A 14295-nucleotide genomic window follows, 5' to 3' on the forward strand; every position below is an offset into this window, starting at 1 on the left:
AGGTTTCAGGGTGCTTTGGTGGCTGTCGGTTAAGCATCCGACTTTGACTCAGGTCATGATCTCATGGTTCGTGGGTTCGATCCCTGCATTGGGCTCTGTACTGAGAGCTCAGAGCCTGGAGCTTGCTTCAGATTTTGTGTTTCCCTCTCTCTCTGCCTCTCCCCTGCTTGCACTCTGTCTCTCTCTCCCTTTCTCTCAAAAATAAATAAACACTAAAAAAATTTTTTTTAAAGTCTAAGGTTTCTCTCCACTCTATTCTTTTCTCCATACTTCTCTTTTTCTTTTCTTTCTTTCTTTTTTAAAAATATTTCTCTCTTACATTATCTTTTTGAAATTCTGATTTCAAACTTTATTACAAGGTGATCATAATCAAAATAGTATGGTACTGGCATTAAAAATAGACACAAAGTCCAATAGAACAGACTTGAGAGCTCAGAAATAAACCTTCACCTATATGGTCAACTAATGTTTGACAAGGGAGCCAAGAATAGTCAATGGGGAAAGGATAGTTTCTTTAATAAATGGTGTTGGAAAAGTGGATAACTATATGCAAAAGAATGAAATTGGACCCCTATATTACACTACTCACAAAATTTAACTTGAAATAAATTAAAGACTTAAATGTGAGACCTGAAACTGTAAAATTCCCAAAAGATCTCCTTGACATCTGTCATTGCAATGATTTTTTTTTTGGACGTGACACCCAAAGCATAAGCAACAAAATAAAAACTTAAATAAGTGGAGCTATATCAAACTAAAATGCTCTGCATGGCAGAAGAAACAATCAGCAAAATATAAAGATACCCTACAAAATTGGAGAAAATATTTGCAAACCATCTGTCTGGTAAGGGGTTAGTATCCAAATATATATGGAACGTATACTCAATAGCAAAACTAAAACCAAGCAATAGTATTAAAAACTAGACAAAGGACTTGTGTAGACATATTTCCAAAGAAGACATGTAAATTGCCAAAAGGTACATGAAAAGATGCTCAACATCACTGATCATCAGGGAAATATGAATCAAAAAACCACAGTAAGATATCATCTCCCATCTATCAGAATGGCTATTATCAAAAAGACAAGAGATAAGTATTGGTGAGGATTGGAGATAAAAGGGACTTTCACACACCATTGGTGGTGGGAACATAAACCGGTACAGCTGCTGTGAAAAACAGTATGGAGATTCCTCAAAAAATTAAAAACAGAACTATATGATCCAGCAATCTCACTTCTGTGTATATATCAGAAGGAAATGAAAACACTATCTCAAAGAGATATCTGCACCCCCGATGTTCATTGCAGCATTTTTTTTTTTTTTTTGCAGCATTATTCACCATAGCCAAGATCTAGAAACAACCTAAGGAGCCATCAACAGAGAAATGGATAAAGAAAATGTGATATGTAACATATATAAAATGGAATATTGACGTGAGTATGGAATATGAATGTGGAAGAATATGGAATATTATTTAACCATAAAAAGAAAGGAATCTGTCTTTTGTGACAACATGGATGGACCTTGAGGGCATTATATTAAGTGAAATAGGTCACACAGAGAAACACAAATACTGTATGTTTTGCATATATGCAGGATCTAAAAAAGCTGAACTCCTAGAAATAGTACAATGGTGGTTGCCAGGGGCTGGGGGCAGTAAGGAAAATGGAGATGTCAGTCAAAGGGTACGAACTCCCAGTTATAACAATAAATTCTAATGTAATATGTAGCATGGGAGTATAATTAATAATACTGTGTTATATAATTAAAAGTTGTTGGGGCATCTGGCTGGCTCAGTTAGAGGAGTGGGTGATTCTTGATCTCTGGGTTGTGACTTTGAGTCCCATGTTGGGTGTAGAGATTAAATAAATAAATAAACTTTAAAAAAGTAGTTAAGAGAGTAGATCTTAAATGTAATCACTACAGACATACACACACACAAAGGTAATTATGTGATAGGATAGAAGTGTTAACTATTGTGATGTTCATTTTGCAATATATATATGTATCATATCAAAATTGAACACTTTAAACTTATGTATGCTATATGTCAATAATATTTCAATAAGGCTGAAAAAAATTCTTTTCCCTATATCATCTATATGTACCTCAATGTTATCTCTCTAAGATATAAATCTGATTTTTAAAATTTTAAATTAAAAAAAAGCCTTTCAGTGGTAGCTTATTGCCTAGGTCTTCACATTTTTTGATTGTGTACTCCATCAATAAAAATTATGAATACGCACCCAACACATGTATTTTTCTTTATAACACACACACACACACACACACACACACACACACACACTACACTCATCAAACACTCAAAATGTAAAAGGATGAGAAAAGATAAATATAAATAGATGTTGTGATTTTTCCGGGAATAATTTTACATATGCTCTTGGGTGAGTGCACCCCACTTTGAAGACCATTTGTCTCTAGGATAAAATCCAAATTCTTTGGTATACAACGCGAAACCTTTACAAACTGGACCCTGTTTCTAGTCTCATCTACCACTTCCTGCCATCTGCTCTATGCTTTACACATTGGACTACTCACTGAACCTTATACGTACAATGTTTTTCCTTGTGTTATTCCCTCTACCTATTTGCTTCTTTTGTGTATAATGAGTTATTTGTCCTTAGACTAAAATGTCAGCTTTGATTTCTTAACAATCTCTCCCTTTTCCATTTTTTATTATAGCAAATTGTATTAGAGTTATCTAAGACAGTATGATAATATGTGTCATTGCTTAAGAACAGGAACCTTGTCTTACTTATTTTTCATTCCCCGTCCTAAGCAGAGAGAACAGCTTAAGAAATATTTATGAAAAAAATATTTATGGAGCTTCATATTATGTGAGAGGCCCTTTCCTGGTTGCTATGGGAGTCTACAAGATGTATAAACATGGTTTCTGCATTCAAGGAGTTTTTGAGTAAGATGTACCTCGAAGGAAACATTTATCAATTATCGTCCAAGAGAAGTATAAATATTTCTCTAACAATTATGAAAGTTAGAGGATGTAGTTTTTATTTATATTTTCTAAAGAGCAAGTGGTATATGATTAATATATTCCAGAGGAATAGCAATAATATTTTTAGGAAGGAATTTAAAAAATGGATAGTCTGGACATACTTTCCCATATCCTGTTAACTTTAGGCAGCTGTACTGTCAGATGTCCTCAGATAGTGATCAAGACGTAAACAAAATAAGACAGGTAAATATGCAGTTTTCTGTCATGTTTATATGCTAGCATGCACTTAATTGTTTTCACAGCAGAGTTAAAATTTCCTAGTGCTTTATAACCTAATAATTGGGTAATTCTTGGAACATATCCACAGATGTGGGTATTATTATAAACATTTTTAAAGAGGGGAATGAATGGATGGCAATTGAATGAAGTGATTTGTTCAAGATCAGTGAAAGCCACTATTACAATTCAGAGTTATTGCCTTTTCTGGTATTCAAATCCTAGGACCACAAGTCTCCATAGTTCCTTTAATTTTCTACATTTTATATGTTAACTTTCCATCTTAAAACTTTTGGGTACAGTTTCACTTAGTTGTAGAAGTCATTTCAATGATAGGTATATAGTATGTGAAGTTGTCAAATGCTGATTACAAATCATATGATATTTTCTTTATCAATCTTCTTTCATTGCCTTGTTGTAGGGGAGCCAAAAAAGCAGCTTTATTAAAAAAAAAAAAAGCTATGAGTAATGTTGCCTCTGGGAAAAGCCTGTAAAAAGCTGATATATAAAATTTAAATACTTGGAAAGAAGATATGTCATAGTTTTATCTCTTTAACTTCAAGGAAAGTAAACCAAATTTTGCAAGTGTTGTGAAATATCAGTGGGGCAGATAGTAAATCAGCTGGCTAAACACACAAGAAGCGCAAGAAACAGAATGACCTTCAGAAATAAGCTAAAAGTGCATGCAAAGCAACTTGAAATTGAATGACTCAGGCAGATTAGAAGATTAAGGTTCAAATCTGTTCTTCTAACTAATATGTGAAGCCACAGCTCTGTTGAGTCAGCCCTTCCTGGTAACCCTTTTGGTCAGAATTCTGTCCACACATACATTCATTCTGAGTAAGGAAAGATATACTGGCTTAGAAAATAACTTGTTATTTTATAACAGAAAACAAAATTTGTGATCAATGGAATATTGATATTAATAAGTGTGAGGGCATCATGATAACCTGCTATTAGTACAGCAATACCTTATTTTTCCAAAGGATGTATTTCTAGAGTTTTATACAAAGCCAATCATATTTAAGATGACACATGCAAGTTTGCTATTTTTAGAGAGACTATGATTAATCCTTTAGTCGAGGGATAGCTGAATTTTCATTTTTTATGTATTCTATTAATAGGGAACACTTACTGGTTTTTCTCTTCCAGTAATTTAAGTGGGGACAAGCAGTTATGTTTAGATTATCTTTCTAAATAAGTTCCTTAGGAGTAAAAATTGCAATCTGCAAATCAGTTGGTGAGATGATTCCAGTTCTATCAATAGACCCCTTTTAATGTTGTGGAAACAAACAAACAAACAAACAAACATACAAAAAAATAGCAAAGAATAGAAATCTAATAACAACAACAAAAAGAAAACTCAATCTGCAGAATGTGATTGATTCAATCCCCAGCCCCAAATAAAAGCCAACAGTAAGACACATAATTAATGAGCTATGTAGTGCCATCCTTACATATAAAAGAAAGCACTTAAACCAGGTCTCAGTTTTAACTTACAAGAGGTGGCTATAAAATAATGAGATTTTATAAGAGAGAAATTTAAGAATAGGTTCTTAAGACAGTTTTAGGGGAAAGTTTCCAAAGTATTTTGAGGGATAGGAAAACTGGAGAAAAGCTTTTAAATCTGTTAAAATTTACCTTTCCTTTTACATTAATGTGTGTTTATTTGGAAAAAAAAAAATCCCAGTAGCCTCTTGATTTATTGTTACATTATTGCCTGTCATGTAACCAAACTGTTGGCTTAGCTACTGTACTGTCAGCAGAGGCAGACCCCATACAACACTTCCTGGAGGAGGGCATCAGTGAATTGATAAGGAAAAAAAGATACAAGGATACAGGGAGTAGAAGGTGGAGCCATGGGAAGGACTTTTGCCTGAAGGAGAAAAGATGATCAGAGTAAGGGCAGAAACTAAGGTTGTTAATTTCTTTTTAAATTTCATTTCATTTTATATTACTTTTTTATTGTATTGTATTGTATTGTAAGCTCTATGTCCAATGTGGAGCTTGAACTCATGACCCTAAGATCAAGAGTCACATGCTCTACTGACTGAGCCAGCCAGGTGCCCCAGGGTTGCTAATTTCTTAAAACAACCCTGTGCCAACAGTGCTTACGAGTTAGAACCTGTGGTAAAAACACACCTACCACCACTTTGGTGCAATGTATTAGGAAACAGAAGAAACTAATGCTCAGTACCTGTTATGTGTCAGACACGATGGTAACACACATATTATTTAATTTTCAAAGCTTTCGTAGGTTTTGGTAACAATATTCTCATTTTATAGCTAAGGAAACCTGAGCTCAGACAGAGGAATTTACTTAAGCACAAGGATTAGAATGTGTGTTTGTATTTTTCCAGACCCCATGCCGTCTTCCAGTGGATCACCTATGTAACTTATTCTTAGGGTGCTAAAATTTGCCTGGCTTAGGTGTTAGTCAGTTTTTTGGCCCATCATCTGAACCCATCATCAATGGGAAGGGTCTGAGGGTGGAGTTAATTGTTATGCTAGAGAGGGTGTAGTGTTAGAACTAAGGAGGCTAGATTCTATCAAGTCCAAGGATTGGAAAAGGGAACCCCAGAGGATTAGAAGGCTGATGGACATGAATACGAAAACAAACAAACAAACAAACAAACAAACAAAGGTAAAAGAACTTTTAAAGACACTTTGTCCTAGAAAGTACCAAGTGGCCTGTAAAGGATATTTTTGAAAACAAAGCTCAGTTTTAGTGTACACATAGAGAGCTGTAAAAAAGTGGAGCAGGTTTGGACTGGAGTAGGTGCCGGTCCGCTGACCTCATTACTTCTGATAGCTTTAATTGTATCTCAGAGTCATTGTTTTTATTGTGGACATTTTCTGATAAGTTAAGGAACAGGAATGAACAAATTGAATGCTATGATGCAGGTTTAAGGAAGTTAACGCTTTTATACCTTTGTAAAGCTTGGAAGAAACTTTCAGTGATAGCTTCAGCTGTGTCTCAGGTTTTTTGTTGTTGGCTTTTTTCTGATTACTTAGGCAAAGGAATGTATAAATTGAATGCTGTGATGCAGATTTAAGGAAAGTCCCCTATGTTTGGATTAGTTTGCAAGTACAACATTTGAAAAAGAATACCAGTTACCACCCAATCATTCCCACCCTGTCCCTGTTCATCACTGTGTAGCAGGTGGTCCTATTTGAAAACCTAGACTATGTTCTAATCCAGTCTCCTATGCCCTTTAGTTATGAGGGAAACAGATCAGCACAATCCTTAAAAACATTTTAAAGTACATGCCAAAAATTCTTTTCATTGTGAAAAACTTCAAACATGCACAAAAGTAGACAGAATAGAATAATAAACCTCAATTGACTATTTATGTAACTCTGATGATTACCAATATTTTGCCAAATTTGTTTCATCTATCTCCCATTCTACCAACTTGTGTCCCCTGGTCCTCCTTTCCCCCAAAACCATCATTGGACTATTTTATAATGTTTATTTATTTATTTATCTTGGTGGGGGGCAGAGAGAGAGAGAGAGAGAGAGAGAGAGAGAGAGAGAAGAGAGAGAGAGAAGAGAGGAGAGAAAATCCCAAGCAGGCTCTACACGGTCAGTGCACAGCCTGACATGGAACTCAATCTCACAAACTGTGAGATTATGACCTAAACTGAAATTAAGAGTCAGATGCTCAACTGTTGAGACACCCAAGCACCCCATCATGGGACTATTTTATTCTTTCTTTCTTTCTTTATTAAAAAAATTTTTTTAATGTTTATTTGATTTTGAGAAAGAGACAGAGTGTGAGTGGGGAAGGGGTAGAGAGAAAGGGAGACACAGAATCTGAAGCAGGCTCCAGGCTCTCAGCTGTCAGCACAGGGCCGGATGTGGGGCTCAAACCCATGAACCATGAGATCATGACCTGAGCTGAAGTCAGACACTCGACTGACTGAGCCACCCAGGTGCCCCACCACTGGAGTGTTTTTAAGCAAATTCCAGATATAATTTCATACATTTCAGGTAAGGGCTTAAAAAATAATGATGCCATGATCACACAAAACAAATCGTGCAGTAATTCTTTAATATCATCTATCATTCATCCATATTTAAATTTCCTCAGTTGTCTCAAAGATATCTTTTTATAGCACGTTTAGTTAGAATCAAAATCAATAAAATAATTTTAACTGAAATTCATCGATATGTGTATATGTCTCTCTTATTTAGAAAATTAATAGATTTTATTTATTTTGTTTTTTAATGTTTATTTACTTTTGAGAGGGGGAGCATAGAGAGAGAGGGAGACACAGAATCCAAAGCAGGCTCCAGGCTCTGAGCTATGAGCAAAGACTGATGTGGGGCTCGAACTTACAAACCATGAGATCATGACCTGAGCCAAAGTTGGATGCTTAATTGACTGAACCACCCAGGTGCCCCTAGATTTTATTTGTTAGAGCAGTTTTAAGTTTGCAGAAAAATTGAACAAAAGCATAGACAGTTTCCATATTAGCCCCACTCCTCAATCTTGCTCACCCCATCCAGTTTCCCCTATTATTAACATCTTGCACTGGTGCATTTGTTACAATCGATGAACCAATGTATTACTATCAACTGAAGTCAATAGTTTACATTGGGGCTCACTTTTTGTGTTGTACAGTTCTGTGGATTTTGACACATGCATAATGTCATGTATCTACCATTACAGTATCATACAGAATAGTTTCATTGCCCAAAAAAAGTCCCCATTCTCCACCTATCTATTCCCCGACCCCTCTTTCCCAACCTCTGGCAACCAATGGTATTTTATTTTATTTTACCTTTTTTTTTTTTTTTTTAGTTTTTTAACCAGTGATCTTTTTACTGTCTCTATAATATTGCATTTTCCTGAGTGACATATAGTTGGAGTCATATAATATGAGGTCTTTACAGGCAAACTTCCTTAAGCATTTAAGATTCCTTTACATCTTTTCTTGGCTTGATAACTCACTTCTTTTTATGGTTGAGTACTAATCCATTGTATTGGATGTGTCATAATTCATTTATTCACCTATTGGAGGACATCTTGGTTGCTTCCAAGCTTTGGCAATTATGAATAAAGCTGCTATAAATATGTATTACAGTAATGAGGCATAGAAGCAGAAAAAGGTTCACCTTCAGCCCAGAAGGCTGACCCTGCAGTTTCATTAAGGACCAAATAGGTACTGGCTGCTATATTCTTAAAGGGTCTCATGACTTCCTGTACATTTCACCGATAGTTAATATCAAGCTGAATTATAAGCGCCAGAGAAATGTTGCAAAAGTAGTTTTATAAATAGAAATTCGAAGAAGACATTTATCATCTAATACTCCCTGCATATCCCCTCCCCCTGAGCACTAAGCATATAACTACCAGCTTCACACAGCAAAAGGACAGCACTTTCTGCCCACAGGTCCTGTCTCCATGCTACCCAAATAAACTTACTAAGTTGCACTATAACACGTCTCAAGAATTCTTTCTTGACCATTTGTTCCCAACCCCACTTCAGCAGGTTTTTCTGTGGACTTCATTTTGCAGCTCATTTCGGTAAATACCTGGGAGCACGGTTGTTGGATCACATGGTAATAGTATGTTTAGTTTTGTAGGAAACCACTGAGTTGTCTTCTAAAGTGACTACCATTTTGCACTCCCACCAGCAATGAATGGGAGTACCTGTTGCTCCACATCCTCACCAGCAATTGGTATTGTCATTGTTTTGGAGTTCAGCCATTCTAATAGGTCCGTAGAGGTATCTCATTGTTTTTTAGATTTGCAATCCCCTATTGACATATAATGTTGAACTTTCTAAGTGTCTCTTTTTTCCCCCCTCTGTAACAGTTCTATACCTGTCTCCTCTTGTCAAGTCATTTATTTGCTAACGAAACCAGCCATTTATTTTGTGGATTTTTCCACATTCTGATAAATCATGATTGTAAGGTACATGGCTTTTTGATAGAGATTTTGTGTCATCATCTTCATGTTTGAAGAGAACACATACAAAAGATTGTATTGGATGGAAAGGCTTTAAGATTCTACTATATTTTACATATTAACACTGAAATTTAATATTTTTAAGGGCACCTGGGTGGCTCAGTTGGTTAAGAGTCCAACTCTTGATTTTGGCTCAGGTCATGGTCTCACAGTTTGTGCGTTCAAGCCCTGCGCCAGGCTCTGTGCTGGCAGCATGGAGCCTGCTTGGGATTCTGTCTCCCTCTCTCTCTCTGCCCCTCACCCACTTGTGCTCTGTCTCTCTTTCTCTCAAAAATAAATAAACATTAAAAAAAAAAATATTTCATTTAGTGAAAACCATAAAATCTAATGCGTATTTTTATCGCTAAACTTCCCATGTCATATATATTTTTTGGGATTGATAAATTGTTATCAAGATGCCTAGTATTTCTATGGAAACTGTCCCTCAGTCTAGGTAAACTTGCTGGTGCTGCTCAGATCAATTCCTACACATAAGGGATCTTTTAAGTTCTTTATCACATTGCAAATGATAGGAATAGTTCCTTTTGCTGTCTCCTGACCAGGGTTGATGTATATTAATTAACTTATTAACAGTGTAATAATTTGGATCTTGTGTAAGTTCAAAAGGAATACAAAAACAATACCAAAGCATCACACAGAAATATACATGGAACTTCAGTGTTGCCTAAGGAAACCCTGCATTCTTGTAATTGGATCCTTGAGAATGAATGGAATTGCTGGAGATAGTTTCAGCTATCTTGAGGAAACAAAATTGCACTAGCAATTATTTGCTCAAATCTTAGGAAACTTGAAAACTTTTCTGACAGGAGCTGGAGAAAAGTAGGGAAAAATAAATCTTTTCTTTTCTGATAGTTCATTATAAACCCAGTATGTGTAAAACAAACAAACCTGGGTATCCTGAAAGTAGAATTTAGAAGTGCTATGTCAGTTGGGAAAGCACGTGACTCTTGATCTTGGGGTTGTGAGTGTGAGCCCCATGTTGGGTATAGAGACTACTTCAAAGAAATCTACAAAAAAAAAAAAAGAGAAAGAGGGGTGCCTGGGTGGCTCAGTTGGTTAAGCATCCTACTTCATCTCAGGCCATGATCTCATGGTTTGTGGGTTCGAGGCCCTCATGGGGCTGTATGCTGTCAGCCCGCTTTGGATCCTCTGTCTCCCTCTCTCTGCACACCATCCCCCCACCCCCCGACTTGTTCTCCCGCTACCCCCCTTGCTCGTTCTCTCTCAAAAATAAATACACTTTAAAAAAAAGTTAAAAAAATGCTAGCGCATTTCTTTCTCTTTTCTGTAGTAATCAATGGAACAATAGCTGTTATGGTTTCTAGATATGGCTCTAATTGTAGATTTTTGCTATTCCTCTTTTTTTTTTTTTTGAGTTGCAATGGTTTTAAAACAATTTAGAACTGACATGTTTATCATCCATAAAATGGAATTAATACCTGGCTTCAGTTTAATGTCTACTACAGTTTATTGGGTGGTTTCCTGTGCCAGGTTCTTTATCTTTATGGCTCTTCCCAGGTATTATCTCTATTTGACAGACAAGGACCTTGAGGCTTGGAGATGGTAAGCAGTTTGCTCATGGACACAGATGGTAAGTGTTGAGGAAGGATCTGAACCTAGGTACTACCTTCTCAAATTCATAAGTTTATCTGAAGGTTTAAGTAATATACAAGATGGCAAAATATCCAGAGCAGGGTAGTGTTCCATGAATGCTGATTCCTATCCTCCTAAATCGTGAGGAAGAGAGATGCCCTTTCATGTGTATTTTCCTTTCCTCCCTTTTTTGCACTTAAACATGTGAGATCAGTTTTTTACTAAGCATTATCTTAAACTGGGCTCATTTTAATAAATGATTTACAGTCAGCAAGTAGAGAAAAATTTTTATGGCATAAAACCAAAACAAAAAGTAAAAACAAACAAAACTCCAATATATGAGAGGGTAGCACTGATTAATTCCAAATTAGAGACTATCATCATCATGGAGTTTTGGGTTGATGATACTTTTTTTTTTTCCTAAATATTTTATTATGCTTCTCTTAACAATAAGGACATTCTCTAACACAATCTCAATACCATTATCACATCTGAAAATGTTATCAATAATTTCATAATATCTTCTAGTGTCCAGTCCAAATTCACTTTTTCCAACTATCTCAAAGGTGTCTTTATTTATTTATTTTTTATTTTTTAAAATTTACGTCCAAATTAGTTAGCATATAGTGCAACAATGATTTCAGGAGTAGATTCCTTACTGCCCCTTACCCATTTAGCCCATCCCCCCTCCCACAACCCCTCCAGCAACCCTCAGTTTGTTCTCCATATTTATGAGTCTCTTCTGTTTTGTCCCCCTCCCTGTTTTTATATTATTTTTGTTTCCCTTCCCTTATGTTCATGTGTTTTGTCTCTTAAAGTCCTCATATGAGTGAAGTCATATGATTTTTGTCTTTCTCTGACTGACTAATTTCACTTAGCATAATACCCTCCAGTTCCATTCACGTAGTTGCAAATGGAAAGATTTCATTCTTTTTGATTGCCAAGTAATACTCCATTGTATATATATACCACATCTTCTTTATCCATTCATCCATCAATGGACATTTGGGCTCTTTCCATACTTAGGCTATTGTTGACAGTGCTGCTATAAACATGGGGGTGCATGTGTCCCTTCAAAACAGCACACCTGTATCCCTTGGATAAATGCCTAGTAGTGCAATTGCTGGGTCATAGGGTAGTTCTATTTTTAGTTTTTTGAGGAACCTCCATACTGTTTTCCAGGGTGACTGCACCAGCTTGCATTCCCAAGGTTGATGATGCTTTTTGAGTGCATATAATCTAGAGGTAAAGCTATGAAAGGGCCATGAATGGTCCCTATCCCAGATGACTTTGCATGAATAGGGCTCCAGATTTAGGCCTGGGCCTGAAATTCCTACTCAACACTACTCCAGAGTCTGCCTGGTGGCTTGCTGTTCCCTACAGCTGCTATTTCTGGAGAGACCTGAAGTTGGGAGATCATTCAAGTTTATCCTGAGAGTCCCTGGTGTTGGTTCAGAGTAACCTCTTTTCATACCACAGGTCTAAATACAATGGAAAATATTTTGGGATAAATAACCTAATCTTACTTACAGGTTTTTTAAGAAGTAACCTAGTCTTACTTACAGTCTCTAAGAAGTATGAGTGAAAGGTATTTTTAGGATCCTTTTGTTCTAAGGTTGAGCTTGGCATTATTTGAGGTTATCTTCAATTTTTATTGAAGGAAATTGAAATTCTTTTGTCCACCCTGATGTCTACAGTGATGAATATAAGACTACTCAAGATCAGTATGGTAATCCTAAAATCTCTGTGGTCTCATTTTTTGTGTCCTTCATAGCATTCTACAAGGCTGAGCCAATCATCTAACTGTGGCATAAGCTGAGGATACTGATAGTCCATTTCACTGATGTTTAAGCAAGTAACATTGAAACAAATGTTTTATTTTTATTTTTATTTATTTTTATTTTTTAATGTTGATTTTTGAGAGAGAGAGAGAGAGAGAGAGAGAACCAAGGGAGGGTCAGAGAGAGAGGGAGACACAGAATCCAAAGCAGGCTCCAGGCACTGAGCTGTCAGCACAGAGCCCAACACAGGGCTTGAACTCACAAACCACGAGATCATGACCCGAGCTGAAGTCAGATGCCTAACTGACTGAGCCCCCCTGCACCCTGAAACAGTTGTTTTAAGGAAACTCCTAATTATATAACAAGTATAAGAGTTACATTTCTTTATTATTGGAAACATCTTGCCATAATAATTTTATCAATAACTTTATTGCCATGTCACATTGTAACAGGAATGTCTACTTCCCTTTTTTCCCTTATTTTGACCCAGGAAGCGTGGACTCTGAGGCACAGAAAAGGATGAGGTAGATCATGTGGTGACTCTAGTAACATGTTGCATAAACTGCTATGACCACTAGGTGGCAGGCTGATGCAGAATGGCAGCACCCTGGGTCTCTGGAGGTTGTTAAAAGTCTGGCTACTTTTCTGGCCACTCGCATGGTGGTAACCATTTGCAGCAGGCTTTTCCTAGATTCAGAATGAAAGTCAAATGAGTTCTGGCATCTATCACTTTATGGACCTGTAGTCCCAGTTACCATCCCTCCTGATTTTTACTGTTAGACCTTAACATTTTTTTTTCATGTTTATGTATTTATTTATTTATTTTTGAGGTGGGGGGGGGGGGGAGGGAGAGAGAGACAGAGACGATGTGCCCACCGGGAAGGGGCAGAGAGAGAGAGAGAGAATCCCAAGCAGGCTCCGCGCTGTCAGTGCAAAGCCCAATGTGAGGCCTGAACCCATGAACCATGAGATCATGACCTCAGCCAAAATCAAGAGTTGGATGCTTAACCAACTGATGTACCATCCAGGCACCCCTCTGCTTTTAGACCTTTAGGTTGAAAAGAGTAAGAATCCTATTCCAGATAGTAGAGCTGTTTCCTAACTATCCTAATGTGATTTCAGGGCCCTTTACACAGACATCTAGAACTCAGAGGCGTTGCTGTAATATTCTGAGCCTTTTATTAAAATTCACATAACCCTGTAATGAAAATGTAAAACATTACAGAATTCAGAAGTGGTGACGAGAATTGTAAAGAAGGGCTTATTAACTACAAGCTCTGGAGAGACACTGCAGCCCTGACAAAATTACCTTTCTTTTCAGTGTTTATGAGATGTCAAAATGTTTCAGTCTAAAGTGGCTTCCAGTCATCCATCCTTGGTTGGGATCCAGTTCTTCTCTTTTCTGCCATACACCTTCCTGCTTAGCAATGGTATTGACTCCCATAGTGGCATTCAGTGTCTCAACTAAGACAGAGCAACTTTTGTCCCCATGTTTCTTCAGATTGGACAAAGTCTATTTTTGGCCCAAACTGATCTGCCTTAAATGATCTCTATGGGAGTGATGTTGTCTGGTTCAGTTACTGCCTGTGATTCTTGAATCTTCTTAGACTCTACTCTCCTTTCCCTCAACTCCTGTGTTTCATGGCCCTATCTCTGGCTCCAGTGCTAACATATACCCCTCAAGAGTGGTAGCT

The 14295-nt window shown here is 36.8% G+C and overlaps 1 long non-coding RNA gene across 4 annotated transcripts in view; it reads left to right on the forward strand.

Annotated features, from left to right (window-relative positions):
* The window catches only part of LOC144616395 (uncharacterized), a 31996-nt gene that overhangs the window by 4922 nt on the left and 12779 nt on the right, over positions 1-14295 (forward strand). For all 4 annotated transcript variants that reach the window (XR_013555669.1, XR_013555671.1, XR_013555668.1 and 1 more), the window contains exon 2: positions 1329-1432. This is a non-coding gene — a long non-coding RNA (uncharacterized LOC144616395). The remainder of the gene's footprint in view (positions 1-1328; positions 1433-14295) is intronic.

Source organism: Panthera onca, chromosome B2 (genome assembly GCF_046562875.1).
Source record: "Panthera onca isolate mPanOnc1 chromosome B2, mPanOnc1 haplotype 2, whole genome shotgun sequence".
NCBI lineage: Eukaryota > Metazoa > Chordata > Mammalia > Carnivora > Felidae > Panthera > Panthera onca.